General features: G+C 39.0%; 1 protein-coding gene across 17 annotated transcripts in view; it reads left to right on the forward strand.

Moving 5' to 3' along the window:
* The window catches only part of LCOR (ligand dependent nuclear receptor corepressor), a 163,779-nt gene that overhangs the window by 34,791 nt on the left and 109,891 nt on the right, over positions 1 to 19,097 (forward strand). The window contains exon 1 of one of the 17 annotated variants that reach the window (XM_074382696.1): positions 14,872 to 14,910. The exons of the other annotated variants lie outside the window; for them this stretch is intronic. The gene's annotated coding sequence lies outside the window, so the exon portion shown is untranslated. Of the gene's footprint in view, positions 1 to 14,871; positions 14,911 to 19,097 lie in introns of those variants that run through there. 17 annotated transcript variants of the gene reach the window in all.

Below are 19,097 nucleotides of genomic sequence, written 5' to 3' on the forward strand. Positions count from 1 at the left end.
GATAACACCAATGCATTCTAGCCCAGATGACAGAGTGAAATTCTGCCTCAAAAAATATATTTATAAGCTGACTGTGGTGGCTTACACCTTACACCTGTAATCCCATTTGGGAGGCCAAGGCTGGAAAGTGGGAGGATCACTTGAGCCCAGGAGTTCAAGACTAGCCTGGGCAACATAGCTCTATTTTGTGTATATAGATATATGTTTAATCTACTTAATATATGTAAAAATAATACAGTATATTTATATATGAATATATATAGATTTTAGAATATTTTGTCTGTTGTTTCAAAATAGCCTACTGGAATTTTAACAAAGATTATGTTGAATATATCAATTTGATGGGGATGGATGTCCTAACAATATTGAATTTTCCAGTATGCCCTAAGGATGGTTACTTGTTTTTTGAGACAGAGTCTTGTACTGTTGCCCGGGTTGGAGTGCAGTGGTGCACTCTCAGCTCACTGAAACCTCTACCTCCTGGGTTCAAGCAGTTCTCCTGCCTCAGCCTCCCAAGTAGCTGGGATTACAGGTTCCCGCCACCACACCAGGCTAATCGTTTGTAGTTTTAGTAGAGACGGGGTTTCACTATGTTGGCCAGGCTGGTCTCAAAACTCCTGACCTCGTGATCCACCCGCCTCGGCCTCCCAAAGTGCTGGGATTACAGGTGTGAGCCACCACACCTGACCAGAGTTGTTGCTTTTTAAAAAGTCATCAAATTCTTAAAGAACTGAAATTACAGTGTAGTTTTAGGTAACTGTTGGAAAAACCTAGTCTAACCTTTCATATCAGATCAGATTCCCCCATAAGTATACTTGTCTTTCATAGCACTTTTCATGGTTTTTAATTTTGTATTTATGACCATTTCATTATTGTCCATCTCCTCCAAGCTTTAAGCCTCTTGATGATAAGGACTATCATCTGTTCAGCATTGTATCACTAGCAGATAGATTAGTCTGACACACAGTGAGTGTTCAGTAAGTCGTCATTGGACAGATGAATTGTTAGGTTTTTTTTTCCCTTTGAGACAACAGTCTCACTCTATCGCCCGGGCTGGTGTACAGTGGCATGATCTTGGTGCACTGCATCCTCTGTCTTCCAAGTTCAAACGATTCTTCTGCCTCAGCCTCCAGAGTAGCTGGGTTTACAGGCACCTGCCACCAGGCTCAGCTAATTTTTATATTTAGAGATGGGGTTTCACCATGTTGGTCAGACTAGTCTTCAAACTCCTGACCTCAGGTGATCCACCCACCTCGGCCTCCCAGAGTATGGGATTACAGGCATAAGCCACCACACCCACCAGGATCTCAGTTCTTCTTAAGCAAATATTTAGGTATACTGAACTGTAAGCCTCATGAGGACATACAGACTTGCCTGTGGTGCTCATCATTAAGCCTAAGCAGTGATGGGGCTCATATTTTTCATATTTACATCTAGGCAGGATCTGACTTCAGAGCCTGAACTTCTAACCATAAGTTTTGACTTCTACTGTAAGAAGGAAAGATTTTGAGGAAAAAAAAAAAAAACTACTACGTTACAACCATAGTAATAATGTCTCCCAAAGTCAGTAGGCACTGACGTTTTATAGCCTTCCCAAATCAGAACAGATTTCTCTCTCTCTCTCTCTCTCTCTTTCTCTCTCTTTTTTTTTTAAGATGGGGTTTCACCATAATGGACAGGCTGATCTTGAACTCCTGACCTCAGGTGATCCACCCACCTCAGCCTCCTAAAGTGCTAGGATTACAGGCGTGAGCCACCAGATCAGCTATTCATCTGATCTGAATAGCTCAGATCTCATAGACTATTCATATCTTGTAGACTAATTTCAAGTCATTTAAAAGTTTTGAAAAATAAGTACTATTTGGAATTATTATATCATCCTTGGATATTAAACCTGGGCTCAAAAACCTATTGTTTGATGTTGCAAATAGTTAACTTCAGTTTTCTTCTATTAAGGTAAAATACTTTCATCATGTCTGTGCCCCCTAAAATAATCCTGTTACTGCTTTGTCTTCCCCTTCTCCTCTCCTAATCCTCTGTAGTTATTTTGTTTAGAAGCAAGATACTCTTAATTTTAAGAATTAGATCAACGAGAAATTGGGCTAGAGATATACAAAAGCCTTGGACAATAGTAGTTTTCCTTGTCCTCATTCGTATTAGAAGTGCTGTTAATTTACTGATAAATTCTAAGTTGGAAGACAAATCTTTGCAACTGGTAGCATCTCAGTCAGTAATAATTTGTTTTCCTTAGAACCATACTGAGCTCTGGAAGAGCTGTCTTGTTCAGCATTGTATCACTAACAAATAGGTTAGTCTGACACACAGTGAGTGTTCAGTAAGTTGTTGTTGGATGGATGAATTGTTGGGTTTTTTCTTTTTTTGAGACAGAGTCTCACTCTGTCACCCACGCTGGAGTGCAGGGGCATGATCTTTGCTCACTGCATCCTCCACCTCCCAGGCTCTCGAAGAGCTCAGTATGGTCTACAGAACAATGAGCAGATGTGAACCAAAATGCTGGGATCTTTTTAGTTTCAAATTTGTGTGTGTGTGTGTGTGTGTGTGTGTGTGTGTGTGTGTGTGTGTGTATGTAAGAGATGGGATCCAGGCAGGAGTGCAGTGGCATGATCATAGCTCACTTGTAGCCTTGATCTCAGACTCAAGAGAGTCTGCCTTAGCCTCTCAAGTAGCTAGGCCTGTAGGCATGTGCCATCACACCTGACTTTTTTTTTTTTTGGGGGGTAGAGACAGTTTCCCATTGTTGCTCAGGCTAGTCTCAAACTCCTGGTCACTAGCAATCCTGGTTCGAAACCAGCCTGAGCAACATGGTGAAATCTCCACTTCTACAAAAAAAAAAAAAAAAAAAAAATTAGCCAATCATGGTGACTCATGCATGTAGTCACAGCTACTCGAAAGGCTAACGCTGGAGAGTCACTTGAGTTCAGAAAGCTGAGGTTGCAGTGAGCCAAGGTCATGCCACTGCACTCCAGCCTGGGCGATGGAGAGACCCTGTCTCAAGAATTAGTGATCCTCCTGTGTCAGCCTCCCGAAGTGATGGGATTATAGGTGTGAGCCACCACCCCCAGGCTCAATTTTTTTTTTCCCCAAAGCATCAGAGTAGGAAAAGGTCACTTTATTTAGACCTTTACTCTTTTTTTTTTTTTTTTTTTTGAGACAGGGTCAGAGCTGGGTGTGGTGGCACATGCCTGTAATCCCAGCACTTTGAGAGGCTGAGGCGGGCAGATCACCTGAGGTTGGGAGTTCGAGACCAACCTTATCAACGTGGAGAAACCCTGTCTCTACTAAAAATACAAAATTAGCCGGGTATGCCTGTAGTCGCAGCTACTCGGGAGGCTGAGGCAGGAGAATTGCTCGAACCTGCAAGGCACAGGTTGTGGTGAGCTGATTATTGTGTCATTGCACTACAGCCCTGGGCAACAAGACTGTTGTTGCCCCATCTCAAAAAAAAAAAAAAAGAGAGAGAGACAGGGTCTTAGTCTGTTGACTAGGCTGGAGTGCAGTGGTACAATCTTGGCTCACTGCAACCTTGGCTTCCCGGACTCAAGTGATTCTCCAGCTTTAGCCTCCCGAGTAGCCTGTAGTCACAGGCGTGAGCCAGTATGCCTGGCTAGTTTTTTTTTTTTTTTTTTTTTTTTTTTAAAGCAATGGAGGTTTTGCCATGTTGCTCAAGCTGGTCTTGAACTCTTGAGCTCAAAGCAATCCGGCTTGCCTTGGCCTCCCAAAGTGCCGAGGTTACAGGTGTGAGCCAGCATGTGTGGCCTATTTAGACCTTTTCTAAAGGAGATTAGAAAATTTTAAATTACTTTTTAAAAGTAGCTGCAGTAGTTGATCACTTATTATTGAACCATGATATTGTAGGCAGAGAGGAGGAGAGGAGCATTTTAGGATGTATATCTTACAAAACAGCAACAACAAACAAACCAAGTTAATAACATTCTGGAGTCAAAATGACTGCCACTTCACAGAGTCAAGATAGAGTCAGGGTCTTCAGTTCTTCTCCCCAGGAAGTTTTGTAACTTTTGGTGGAGTCCCAAATATATCCATATAGTCCATGCCACATAGAAGCAGTTCTTCTGACCAAAAACACCTGAGATGAGAAATGCTCCTAAACTGCTAGTCCTGTAGCTTGCCCCGCAGTCTGTAGCTAACTCACATGCTACTGTCACTACATAGGCAGCCATGTCTGATAATCTGAATAGCTGGAGTTAGGTGTGAACTCTACTGTGAGGGCACATGTGGCTTATGCCATTACTGCAGTGTCAGTAAAAAGTATTGCTGAACCTGTGGAAATTTCAGAGATATCATCAGTATCAGCAGCCGCATGGTATAGCTTTTGTTAATGAGATTTTAAGAGTGTCCAAAGAATGAGGGTAACCTGAACTGAGTGAGGATTTTAGCAAGATACAGAAGCAGTGCTATTTACAAATAAAGGAAGAAGCTAGTGTGGTGGCTCACACTTGTAGTCCTAGCACTTTGGGAGGCTAAGGTTGGTGGATCAGTTGAGCTCAGAAGTTCTGACACCAGCCTGGGCAACATGGTGAAACCCTGTCTTTACAAAAAATCAGCTAGGCGTGGTGGTGTGCACCTGTATGCCTGGCTAATTTTTTTTTTTTTAAAGAAATGGAGGATGTAAATTTTTTTTTTTTTTTTTTTTTTTAGAAATAGTCCCAGCTACTTAGGGGACTGAGGCAAGAGGATCGCTTAAGCCCAGGAGTTCTAGGCTGCGGTGACTTTAGATGACACCACTGCACTCCAGCGTGAGACACTGCCTTGAAAAAAAAGGAAAATTACCCTAAGGAGCAAGCTAAATTAACATAAGACCATAGCTAACAAATTATAGTGAAGATAAAGACCACCAGTTAATTCTCCTTATAACAATAATAGCCTTAGTGTTTCAGAATCCCAATAGAGGAGGATGTTCTTATTGTATAAGCTGTTTGGGGTTGGGCAGATATTTATGTGATTTCAAATGAGATTTGTATTTAAAAGGTTATTTTTTTAAAAAACCAAGTACTATAGTATTAGATGATAGCAGAGGGTCACCCCAAATTTCGTATGCAGAAAAAACTGCCATTATTAACACTGTAGACAACTTTTATTGCATAGATAACAGCTGGAAGGGCGAGCAAAGGGCTGAGGGGGATGAGTGGAGGGATGAATGAATGGTTGGAAGGAGAGACATGATTTTAATAAAAATTGGGTTACATTATATATACTGTTTGTATTTTTAAATATTAACTTTAATTCTATTTGAATTTAGCAGAAAGGGAAATTGAAACCGTTGCTACCATGAAGTAAATGTTAATTCACAGCAGGAAGTACTGTAATTAGTTTCTGAAAGCTTCTTCTGAGTTTGTGGGGAAAATCATTATGAGGGGGAAAAAACTGTCATTGGGATTTTTTTAAACTTTCAACTTAAGACAGTGGTTGTGCTTTCAAAGGTAAAGAAATTAGCATTCTGACCTTTCTTTTCATCACTTTTTCCCTGAACTGCTGAGTTTGTAAATTATTTTAGTTTTATGCTTTCCAGGTTTATGAAGTTTACATTTTTTCTTCAATCCTAATTCCTGTAGTTTCGTTAACTTGATTCTATATTTGAATGGATTCAATGCTAAATAAGGCTTTTTGTTTTGTTTTGTTTTGTTTCTTGAGACAGGTTATCCCTCTGTGGCCCAGGCTGGAGTGCAGTGGGGCAATCTCGGCTTATTGTAACCTGCACCTCCCTGGTTTAAGCCTCTGCCTCAGCCTCCTAAGTAGCTGGGATTACAGGAGCCTGCCACCACAGCCCAGATAATTTTCGTAGTTTTAGTAGAGATGGGGTTTCACCATATTGGTCAGGCTGTAAGTTGTTTTGATGTTAAATCTGTGGTGAACAATGACTAAAATATTCTTCGAGCATTAAAGGGTATGGGGGAAGGGATAGCATCATGCAGTTTTTAGAAAACCAGCCTTTGGATTGACTGAGGGACATTCATGAGCTTTCGCCAACCTCTCTGGCTTGTGGAAAAGAGGACAAATGGGCCACTTCATGACCCAGAAAGAGTTTTCTTGAGAATGATTTACTTTACTAAATGGAAATTTCATTTTACTAAAATAGAAAACATTAATTATAGTCTAAAAATATTTATTAAGGATATATATATCATGCTATACAACTATTAGGTATTTTGTAGCTTTAGTAGAGATCAGTATGCTTATAAAAGGTGTCTTGCATAATGTTTGCAGATTTCTGCTATTTTATAAGTTTTTATCACTTCTACATACATCATCATTGAAGATTCTTTCTGATTCTTGTGTATCTGTATTTCATCCAGTCTTTAACCTATATTGCCAGTGTAGTGTTTCTAAACATGATTTCCATTATCCCATCAGTAATCCTTTAATGACTCATCATAATCTTCCAGATAAAATCTGGACACTAACTTGACTTCCCATACATATTTTAGTTTACTGCTTACTATTTTACCTAGTTTATCTTCATGTTCCAGTAATCAGCATAATAATAGCTAACATTTATATAGTATTTTATATGCCAAGAACTGATGGAGCAGTTATAATAAACTTCTTGTAATTCTACAAACAGATCATGTACTCTCACTTTCCTACCTCTACACGTAGAGTACCCTATGACTAGAGTACTCTTTATCAATCTTTTTTGAGATGGAGTCTTGCTCTGTTGCCAGGCTAGAGTGCAGTGGCGCGATCTTGACTCACTGCAACCTTTGACTCCCTGGTTCAAGCAATTCTCCTGCCCCAGCCTCCCAAGTAGCTGGGATTACAGGCACGCATCACTGCGCCTGGCCTAATTTTTGTATTTTTAGTAGAGACGGGGTTTCAACGCCAGGATGGTCTTGATCTCCTGACCTCATGATCTGCCTGCCTCAGACTCCCAAAGTGCTGAGATTACAGGCGTGAATCACCATGCCTGGCCTATCAATCTTTTAAATTATTTAATACCTGCTTCTTATTTTGAGATTCCACCCAGACATCATTTCTTAGAAGCGGAATTCCCATACTCATTTTCTGTACCCCCACCTTTACCTCTTAAAATTTTTGTGAGATGTCAAGGCAATGTATTATTTTTTTCAGTGGTTACAATTTCAGTGGTTACAGTAGGACTCAGTTGCCCTAGTTTAAGAGCAGAGGAAATAGGATTTTTAATTGTTCATCACCAGTACTTCATTCCTCAAACCATGTGTGTGAAACACATGGGCCGGGTTTGGTGGCCACACCTGTAATCCCAGCACTTCGGGAGGCTGAGGTGGGCCAGTCATTTGAGCTCAGGAGTTAGAGACCAACCTGGACAACATGGTGAAACCTTGTTTCTACAAAAAATATAAGAATTAGCTGGGCATGGTGGAGTGCCCTTACAGTCCCAGCTACTTGGGAGGCTGAGGTGGGAGGATCGCTTGAGCACAGGAGGTTCATTGAGGCTGTAGTTAGCTGTGTTTGCACTACTGCACTCCAGCCCGAATGACAGAGTAAGACTGTCAAAAACAAACAAACAAAAAACAACAACCAAAATGTGGTCCACAGGTAGGAGGCACAAAATTGGTAGATCTTGCTTTTGAAGATCCAAAATTCTACTGGTAAAATACCGACTTATAAATAGCTAATTATATTTAGCTGGGTCAGAGACTTAAACTTTAAAAAAGAAAAAGAAAAAGAAAAAACATAAAAGAAGTAGAAGCAACATAGACAGTTTTTTTCTCCTGTCATAGTATCTTAGTTCTTTTTCTTTTGCTGTGACAGAATACCTGAAACTGGATAATACATAAAGAAAAGACATTTATTTCTTAACATTTATGGAGTCTGGGAAGTCTAAGATTGAGGAGCCGTATCTGAGGAGGGCCTTCTTGCCTCTAATGGTGGAGGGTACCTCACGGAGAGGGCAAGAATGCCAGCTTAGGTCTCTCTTCCCTTTCTTTAAAGCCATTATTTCCCATCATGGGGACCCCACCCTGATGACCTTACCTAATCCTAATACCTTTCAGAGACCTTACCTCCAAATACCATCAACATGTGAATTTAAGGATTAATTTCTCAACACATGAAATTTGGGAATACAGTCAAATTATACCACATATTGAAATGGAAAAGGCCTTTAAATGGTTGTTTAGAAATTAAATTCTTTATGTGACAAAAGCCATATAATCAAAAAGCAAACAGAGAAAAAAGATTGTGGCTTTTATTAATACATAACTTCCTGCCATATATTAGAATGGACTCTTAATATTCAGAAAGTACAAAAGGTTAATGACTCTTCAGAAAATATGGACATGGAAATGAATAGGCAGTTCACAAAGAATTAAAAAGCTCAGTAGACTTTTTTTTTTTTTTTTTTTTTTTTAAAAGATACGGAGTTTTACTCTTGTTGCCCAGGCTGGAGTGCAGTGGTGCCATCTCAGCTTACTGCAACCTTCACCTCCCGGGTTCAAGTGATTCTCCTGCCTCAGGCCTCTCAAGTACCTAGAATTACAGGCGCCTGCCGCCACGCCCGGCTAATTTTTTTGTATTTTTAGTAGAGACAGGGTTTCATCATACTGTCCCGGTTGGTCTTGAACTTCTGACTTCAGGTCATCCAACCGCCTTGGCCTCCCAGAGTGCCAAGTTTACAGGTGTGCCTGACCAACAGGCATATTTAAAAATTGTTCAGTCTTTATTATAATCAAGGAATTGCAAATTCAAACATCAAAGTAAAATCTTTTGCTTATTTGTGTATTGGCTAAGATAAGTTCAAGCATCCAAAGGACCCTGGGACCGTCTTGTGTGCTCTCACTGGCCTAAGATGGAAAATGCACTATTTTTAAAAAATGACTACAACAGATTTAACTATATCAAATCAACAAAAATCCAGGAGTTCATAATGATACTTTAAAAATAGACCCAGTTTGGTGGCTCATACCTGTAATCCAAGCACTTTGGGAGGCAGAGATGGATGAAATGCTTGAGCTCAGGAGTTCAAGACCAGACTGGGCAACATGGTGAAAACCCTGTCTCTACAAAACATCCGAAACTTAGCTGAATGTGGTGATGCATGTCTGTAGTCCCAGTTACTCAAGAGGCTGAGGTGGGAGGATCACTTGAGCCCAGGAGGTCATGGCTGCAGTGAGCTGTGATCATGACACTGCACTCCAGCCTAGGTGACAGAGTGAGATTCCTTCTCAAAAAAGTAAAATAAAATACAAATAACTTACTGATTGTCTTCGGAAATTGCAAGGGTATCATTTCCTGAAAATTTATAATAGGAGAAGAATGAAGCATATTATCTTCCCTATCATCCACAAAATGTGTTACAAGGTAATAGTTGATAGTGGAAAGCTCTTTATTGAAGAATTTAGTTAATAATGAAGAAAAATGAAAATATTAGAGTACTGTTTCGCATCCATATACAAGTAATGGATCCAGGCAGATTATCAGTATGTGCAAGTATATTGAAAAGTATAGAAAAATAACAGAATGCAGACCATGTAAGGTATATAGACCATTGTGACAACCTCCACTTGTACTCTGAGCAAAATTGGCAGCATTGTAGGCGTTTGAGCAGGAGAGTTGACAGGATGAGATACAGCTTAGTTTTAGCAAACTAACTGGCTGCCACGTTGAGAATTGGTCAGTAGTGCAGGAAGCAGAATTGACACATATACCAAGCTGGAAGTTACTGCATCAATCCAGGTAAGAGATGAAGGTTGCTAGTACCCAACTAGTAGAGGAGAGAAATTATTAGGACTCTAAATATATTAGATTGATAGACCCAGCAGAATTTGCTGATAGATTAATGTGAGTGAGAAGAGAGAGAAGAGGATTAAAGAGAGGAGAATAGGAGGACTCTAAAGTTTTTTGCTTAAGCAACCGAAAGTTTAAAGTTGCCATTAACCAAGAAGGAGGAGACGAGGTGGCACAGATTTGGAGACGATAAAGAATTCAGTTTTGACTACGTTCCACCTAGTAGATACTCTCTGTGAGCATAGTATTGCTGAAAATTAAGATCCAAGGGTATGAAAAAGCTGTTTTGAGATGACCTTTCATTGTCAGCCTCATATTGTTCATTAACCATGAGTTCCTATTTCATCAGCTTGATATTTTTGTATTGTGTTTTGTTTTTCTTTCTTTTTTAAGACACTGTCTGGCTCTGTTGCACAGGCTGCAATGCAGCGATGCAATCACAAGTTACTGCAGCCTCGACTCCCAGACTCAAGTGATCCTCCCACTCACTTCAGCCTCCCAAGTAGCTGGAACTGAAAGCTCGCACCATCACACCCAACTAATTTTGTATTTTTTGTCGAGATGGGGGTTTGCCATGTTGCCCAGGCTGGTCTTGAACTCCTGAGCTCAAGCAATTCACCCACCTGGCCTCCCAAAATGCTGGGATTACAGGCATGAGCCACCACGTCTAGCTTTAATTTTGTTTTACCATTTAAGATGTGTATATGACACCCACTATATGCTGAATACTATTTACTTTCTCAAATACCTCATTTATTTAATCCTCATAGAAACTTGATGAAATAAATATATTGTCATACATATTTTACAGATGAAGCACAAAGAAATTAAGAAACTTGCCCAAGACCACGTAGCTAGAAAAGGTAGAAGTAGGACTTGAACCCATGCAGTGCTTTAAGAGTTCATGTTCTAAACCACTGTGCAAAGCTGCTTTCCTTTTCATTATTTCCCCTTATTTTATTGTAGTCATGAATGGAGAGTGAGGATTCAAGCACAGGCCAGAATCTTATTCCAAGGTATCTCCACAGAGGTTGTGGCTAATAAGTACAGTACTTCTATAGCTTCAAAAATCATAATTATTTTCATTATATAAAAAGCTAACAGTAAGACTGCTAGTGCTGGTAGAAAAGTTGTAGAATTTATATCTCATTGTGCTCTTAGGCAGTATTTTATGAGACCTTCTGAAATGTAATGGTTATCTAAGTTGGAGACTGTGTTATCAATTTTTTTTAAAGACAGTCTTTCATCTCACTATGTTGCCCAGACTGAAGTGTAGTGGTGCCATCTCACTCACTGCCATCTCTGCTTCCTGGGTTCAAGCTTTTCTTGTGCCTCAGCCTCCTGAATAGTTAGGATTTACAGGCATGCACCACCACGCTCAGCTAATTTTTGTGTATTTAGTAGAAATGAGGTTTTACCATGTTGGCCAGGCTGGTCTTGAACTCCTACCCTCAAGTGATCCACCCACTTTGGCCTCCCAAATTGCTGGGATTACAGGCGTGAGTTACCATGCCCAGCCAATATTGCATCTTTATGATTCTGTTTACATGTCTAACATGTTACAAGAAGTAATGGTTTGGGATTTGTGGACTAACGGTGTTTCATATATTCCCCTACTTAATGTTGCTTCAGTCGCTTCACTGTTAATATTGAAAATCCTTAAGGATCTGGCTGGCCTTTAGCATTCAGATACTGGTTTTGCTCTATTTGGTTTAAACTGACATTGCCCCAAAAGGCAATGTAGCTTTTTAGTCCACACTCTCCTTTAATAATGTCAGTGACCTTTAGAGCTGTCAGTTTGAAATAATGTAACTTTGCAAAGTATTTTATATCATTGGTTTTTCCTGGAGGGCATAGTGAGACTACAAAGGTTGTGATGATGGTGGCCTTCTAGCATTGTGAAAATATATTTCAAGTCCATCTTGTTTAGGTTATCTATATTCTTTTTTTTTTTTTTTTTTTTTGGTGAGACAGAGTCTCACTCTGTCATCCAGGCCAGAGTGCAGTGGTACAATCTTGGCTCACTGCAACCTCCACCTTTCAGGTTCAAGCAGTTCTCGCACCTTAGCCTCCCAAGTAGCTGGTATTACAGGCATGGTCTTGATCTCTTGACCTCGTGATCCACCCGCCTCAGCCTCCCAAAGTGCTGGGATTACAGGCTTGAGCCACCGCGCTCGGCCCGGTTATGTATATTCTTAATGGGGACCACATAAATGTAAAGCAACACTGTATGATTTAATTCTCCTTCCCTTTGTTGGCATTAATGAGTCATCAGTACAATTTTAGAAAAAATACACAGAATCATATTTTTCCAGATAGCCAAGATGTAACAGTTGATATTTGTTTCTTATATTGAATGTAGGGGAACCACTGAACACAGTTGGAGTGACTGTCTGGTCTTCAAGAATCAAATATAACTAATACCATTTAGGATACATAAGAAAAATAAATTTATTACATACAATGGATATCTTAGTGCATTTGAGCTTAATTGTCTCAGACAACCTGGTTAGGCTCATCTTGACTGTGGTCTGTCTTTGTAAGTCTCCAGAGCTAAGGGTGGTTTTTTGTGAAGTAGGGGCAGAGATTGTATATGGTCTGCAACACCTGAAATATTTATCATCTGGCCTTTTACAGAAAAGGTTTGTCTAACTCTCTTCTGGAGAAGAGAGTACTTAGATTTGAATCCCAGCCTCTCCTTTGACAGCTGTTTGGCCCCATTATCTGACTCTGTAAATGGGAGATAGTAATAGTACATATCTCAGAATTGTGGAGAAGACAGAAAGTAATGAATGTCAAGTTTTAGAATACAGTTTTATGATGGTTAACTGGTATTTTAACATATTTAATATGTAATATAAAATGGTAATATATGCTGTTTCTCTGTGAATATAGCAGATATCAAATCTTGGCTTTGTGATATAAAGTAATGTTATTTTAATTGAGACTATTAATCGGTATTTGTGGTACCATGATGTTATATAGATTGTTGTGGTGGAAATATCCTCTTTAAAGCCATGTAATCTATCCTCCATTGTTTTACCACTTCTCAGTGTATGATAATTCACTATTTCTTATAGTAGTCTCTTTCTTCTTTGGATAACATTGACTTATTTTTAGTTGATATACTGGCTTTGTCTTCCTCTAGCTTCCTCTAATTGCTGTTTATTTGAGTGTTGTTGTCCTAGATAAGCAGCTCTCAAACTTTTTGGTTTCAGGACCCCTTAAAAATTACTGAGCTCTTTGAAGAGCTAATGTATTAATAATTTATTTGAACTAATAATCAACCTCTTAACATGTTAAATAACTCTTAATGAAAATTTGTTGTTTCCCAAAACAAGTGGGCATTGCTTTTACATTTTTGCTCAACCTCTTAACATGTTAAATAACTCTTAATGAAAATTTGTTGTTTCCCAAAACAAGTGGGAAAATGGGCATTGCTTTTACATTTTTGCACATTTCTTCAATGTCTGGTTAATAGAAGGTAACTGAATTATTGTATCTACTTTGTCATTCAACTGTTGCATATGTTATTTTGATTGAAGCATGTCATGAAAATCCAGCCTGATACATAAAGGTTGTTGGGAAATATTATAATAGCCTTTCAGATAATTCTGGGTATTTTTTTTTTTTTGATTCAGCATTAAAACTTGACAAATAGTGGTGGGTTTTTTAAGTTAATAAACTTTATTTCTAGAGTAATTTTAGTTTCACAGCAAAATTGAGCAGAAAGTACTCCTTGCTTCCACACATGTACTTGCTCCTCCACTTTTGACCACACTACAGTGGTACATTTATTACAGTTGATGAACCTATGATGACACATCATTATCCAAAATCCATAATTTATATTAGGGTTCACTGTTAGTCTTGTATTTTCTATGGGTTTTGGCACATGTGTTGACCATTGTAGTGTACAGAGTCGTTTCACTGCTCTAACTGTGTTCTGCCTGTTTATCCCTCCTTCTGCCTAACTCTGGCAACCACTGGTCTTTCTACTGTTTTCCATAGTTTTGTCTTTTCTAGAATTTTATAAAGTTGGAATCCTAGAGTATGAAACCTCAGCTTGGATTCTTTCACTTAGTAATACACTTTAATGCGTATTACTCCATGTCTCTTTATGGCTTGATAGCTCATTTCTTTTTAGCAGTGTCTCAATGTACCATAGTTTATCAGTTCACCTACTACAGGACATCTTAGTTGCTTCAAGTTTTGGCAATTATAAATAAAGCTGTTACAAACATTTGTGTAACGGTTTTTATGTGGTCATGTTTTCATTTTATTTGAGTAATTACCAGGAAGTGCAGTTGCTGTATCATATGATAAGAGTATGTTTAATTTTGTAAGAAACTAACAGTCTTTCAAAGTGGTTGTACAGTTTTCCATTTCCACCAGCAATGAATGAGAGTTCTGTTGCCCCATATCTTCCCCAGCATTTGGTGTTGTCTGTCTAGATTTTGGCCATCTAACAGTCGTATGGTTGCATCTCATTGTTTCAATTTGCAGTTCCCTGCTGTATGGCTGTATCTCGTCGTTTCAGTTTGCACTTCCCTGCTGACATGTGATGTTGAACTTTGATATGCTTACTTGCCTTCTGTATGTCTTTGATGAGGTGTTTGTAGAGGTCTTTTGCTCATTTTTGATCGGGTTGTCTGTCTTCTTGTTGAGTTTTTAAGAATCTTGTGTGTATTTTGGATAACAGTCCTTTATCAGATGTGTCTTTTGCAGATATTTTTTTCCCAGTCTGTGGTTTACCTTCTCATTCTCTTGATTGGTAGTTTCTTTTTAATTAATGAAATATTTTAATTGACAAAAATTGTATATATTTATGGTGTCCAACTTGTTTTGATATATGTATACATTATGGAATGGCTGTATCAAGAGTGGAAGTTTCTTAAGAAATACGGATTTTTTTTAAACAGTGATATATATAACTCAAGATACAATAATATATGGTTATATATACCATATAACATTTTAAATGTTTAAATATACTGTTAAATATATAATAATTCACCTCATTTTTGTAATAGTTTTGCATAAATTTTACAAGTTCAGGGACTTGAAGATTCAGGAGGTCAAAACTATTTTCATAATAATAATACTAAGCTGTTACTTGCCTTTCAGTCTTCATTCTCTCACTAGTGAAGTTTTCCAGAGGTTATGGTAAGTAATTCTGCCTTCACTCTCACAGCTAATGGAATGTGAGTCCATTTTCTGTTTTAATTTTAAATATAGAAAATATCAAAGGATATAATTTACATGAACAAAAGCTCTTCAGTGATTTCAGTAATTTTTAAGAGTATAAAGCGATCCTGGGAGCAACATACTTGAAAACTGTTAAGTATATTTGGATTCCAAACCTTATGCAGGGCATAAGCAAGGGATTCACTTTGTCAAGCGAGACTTGTCGTCCTTTCTCTGTATCTCAGAAGAGAACTTTCTTTGCCAGTGTTTGGATGTTTCCCTCCAGTCAATCCTTTCTGCACCTGAGGGTGCAGTGTCTCTAGGACAGCATTTCTCAAACTTTTGTAAACTTAAGAATCACCTGGAAAGTTTGTTAAAAACTAAGATTCCTGGGCACATTTCCAGATATTCTGATTGATTAGGTCTGGGTTAAGGTACAAGAATTTACATTTCTGTGGAACAAGCTGCCAGATGCTGATATGGCAGGTCAGCAGACCACACTTTGGAGTAAGGTGTAGGTCCTAGCCTTTATGTGAGAGTCTCAGTTTCATTTTTTAAGGCCCTTCTGCCCCTGCCTGCATATTAAAACCCAAATTGCTGTGTTACCATATTAATCATCATCCCTTAGTGTGTCAGTGCACTCCCAGCTGTCCTCCAGATTCTCCTTCATTTCTGGCACGTGAGGCATTTCCTACCTACCTCTCTTTCATTTCTGGCACGTGAGGCATTTCCTACCTACCTTTTCAGCTTAGCTTGATGTGTGTATTTGGTGGGGAGGGTAGTGGGTATATATGTGCACTTAATACACATTTTATCAATTATATGTAGTAACAGGACTTTTTTTTTTTTTTTTTTTGAGACATAGTTTATCTCTTGTTGCTCAGGCTGGAGTATGGTGGTGTGATCTTGGCTCACTGCAACCTCTGCCTCCCAGGTTCAAGCGATTCTCCTCCCCAGCCTCCTGAGTAGCTGGGATTACAGGCATGTGCCACCATGCCCGGCTAATTTTGTATTTCTAGTAGAGATGGGGTTTCTCTATGTTGGTCCGGTTAGTCTCAGAACTCATGACCTCAGGTGATCTGCCTGCCTCCCAAAATGCTGGGATTATAGGGGTGAGCCACCGCACCAGCTGAGTAAAGTTGTCTTCACATACTTCTCTGAATAGTTTGGTCCCACCAATAAACCTATAACTGTTCAACTGGAAGTTCCTGTAAATCTATTTATAGGCCTTTTGGGAAAATGCCCTAAAATAAATACTACGTTATTTTGGTTTTAGTACATACTTAATTTAAGGAAATGCAATGCTTTACAGTTATTTAGAACATTACTTCTCATTTGAAAAAAGATATGCTACAGTAAAGCTTTCAGAATTGGACCCCATGTGTTCTGAGCTTAGAATATAACAATAAATCTTTTTTTTAAATGGCATTCTTAATAGTTTGTTGACTTGTCATTTGTTTCTCTTTTAGCATTAGAATGTTAAATAGGTCTTTTTCTTTCTTTCTTTTTTTTTTTTTTTTGAGACATCTCTTTCTCAGGCTGAAGTGCAGTGGCATGATCACGGCTCACTGTAGCCTTGACCTCCTAGGCTTGTGCCACTGCTCCTGGCTAATTAAACCTTTTTTTTTTTAAATGAGACAAGGTTTTCCTGTGTTGTCCAAGCTGATCTCAAACCTCTGGGCTCAAGTGATCCCTGCCTCTGCCTCCCAAAGTGCTGAGATAACAGGTGTGAGCCACTGCAGCTGGCTAAATGTTTTTTTAAAAAGGATTTTAGTTGAGAATTGGGTTGTTCAGGATGAACTGAAAAGAAAAATAAAAAGTGAGAGGATTTGGGTTGGTCAGGTTTTACTTAGAGTTCTAATATAGGATACTTTAGATTTGATTTTATATTTTTGTTAAAAAGAATGGCCTGTTTTAATATTTTTTTATATGTTTCTCTTAATGATTTTAAAGGCTTTGTTTTTTGAGACAGTCTCTTACACCGTGACCCAGGCTGGACTGCAGTGGCACGATATCAGCTCACTGCAACCTCTCCTTCCAAGGTTCAAGTGATTCTCGTGTCCCAGCCTCCTGAGTAGCTGGGGCTACAGGCATGTGCCTGCTAATTTTTTTTATTTCTAGTAGAGACAGGATTTCGTCATGTTGGCCAGACTGGTCTTGAGCTCCTGACTTCACGTGATCTGCCCTGCTTGGCCTCTCAAAGTGCTGGGATTGCAGGCATGAGCCACTGTGCCCAGTCAAGACTTTGTCATATATTTTTCTAGTCCTTTATATTTGCCTTGTTGAACTGTACTCAGAACTTTAGTGATCAGTTCATCACCATGTTATAGGTATACAGGTTGAGGGTCTCTTAACCCAAATGCTTGGGACCAGAATTGTTTTGGATTTTGGAACATTTGAGTTATGCTTAACAGTTGAGCATCCCTAATCCGAAATCCTTCAATGAGCATTTCCTTTGGGGATCATGACAGTACTAAAAAAGTTTCAGATTTTGGAGTATTTTTGATTTCAGATTTTCAGATTACGGATTCTTAACCCATACTGTCTAGTTTATAATATTCTTCCCAACAATGTCCAACAGCTTTAGTATTCTCTTTTAGCTGTAATGACATTCTTTGTAATAATTGTAGATTTAGAGAAGAATATACAATGACACCTAAGACTTACTGATTGCTTAGGGTCAATCATTGTATAAATCTAATTTGGGTTGTTTTTTCCTTAAATATATTACCTTGTACTTACTCAACCTTAAGAGATTTTACTGGATTGTCTTACCTTTAATGCCATCTGTAAACTTCCTACATCTCTTCCTGAGCACTTGTAATAATTAGACTGGATACTGAGATATCCTACTGCTTACACTTCTCCAGCCAAAAGTACCCATTTATTCCTATGTTTAAACCACTACTTTCATCATTTAACTCTATATTCTTTTACTCAGCAAACTGGGGACTAAAGATCTACAATATTCTGAAAATGTAACTATTAGTTGCAACTTTAATAAATAGAGCAAGAAAACTGTGACAAAAATGACTTGATCCTTCAGGGTCTCAAAGTTCGGTCCCTGGGCCCCTGGTGGTTCCTGAGACTCTTTTAGGGATCAGAAAGGTCAAAATTATTTTCATGATGATGTTAAGATGTCATTTCCCCTTTGCACTGTGTTGACAGTTGTACTCACATTGAAAGAATGACGGGTAAAATTGCTCAGGTGCACAAATTAACACAGTGGTACCGAATTATTATAGTAGTCCTTGTAATCTTTCGTTGCCTTGTACTCAGAGTATGTGCCAGTTTTACCTAAAAATGCCCATAATGAAGCAATAAAAATATACTACATTTACTAAATCATGGGCCTTGGGTCTCTTAATATTCTATTAAGTGCAATGGGAAATATGCATAAAAGCTCTTTGTGATTGCGTTGAGTTGCAAGGTAAAGTATCTACTTTTTTTTTTTTTTTTTTTTTACTTGAGACAGTCTCACTCTATCACAGGCTGTAGAGCAATGGTGCGATCTCAACTCACTGCACCCTCTGCCTCCTGGGTTCAAACAACTCTCCTGCCTCAGCCCCCCAAGTAGTTGTGATTACAGGTGTGCACCACCATACCCAGCTAACGTTTATATTTTTAGTAGAGATGGGGTTTCACCATGTTGGCCAGGCTGGTCTCGAACTCCTGACCCCAGGTGATCCACCTGCCTCCACCTCTCAAAGTGCTGGGATTACAGCCATGAGCCACTGTGCCTGGCCTACTTTTTTAATAGAATACCATTTTACTTGGAAGAATATCTGACAAACTATAATTATTCAGACTTCAGTATTTGGCAAACATTTTCTTAAAAATGAATGAAGTGGGCCAGGCATGGCGGCTCATGCCTGTAATCATAGCAGTTTGGGAAACTGAGGTGGATAGATCACAATATCAGGAATTCAAGACCAGCCTGGCCAACATGGTGAAACTCTATCTCTACTGAAAATACAAAAATTAGCTGGCCACGGTGGTGGGCACCTGTAATTCCAGCTACTCGGGAGGCAGAGGCAGGAGAACCTCTTGAACCCGGGAGGTGAAGGTTGCAGTGAGCTGAGATCACACCATTGCACTCCATCCTGGGTGAAAGCAAGAATATTGGAAAACTTAATCCACCACTGTGAGCATGAGAACTTCCCTGA

This window comes from Saimiri boliviensis, chromosome 12 (genome assembly GCF_048565385.1).
Source record: "Saimiri boliviensis isolate mSaiBol1 chromosome 12, mSaiBol1.pri, whole genome shotgun sequence".
NCBI lineage: Eukaryota > Metazoa > Chordata > Mammalia > Primates > Cebidae > Saimiri > Saimiri boliviensis.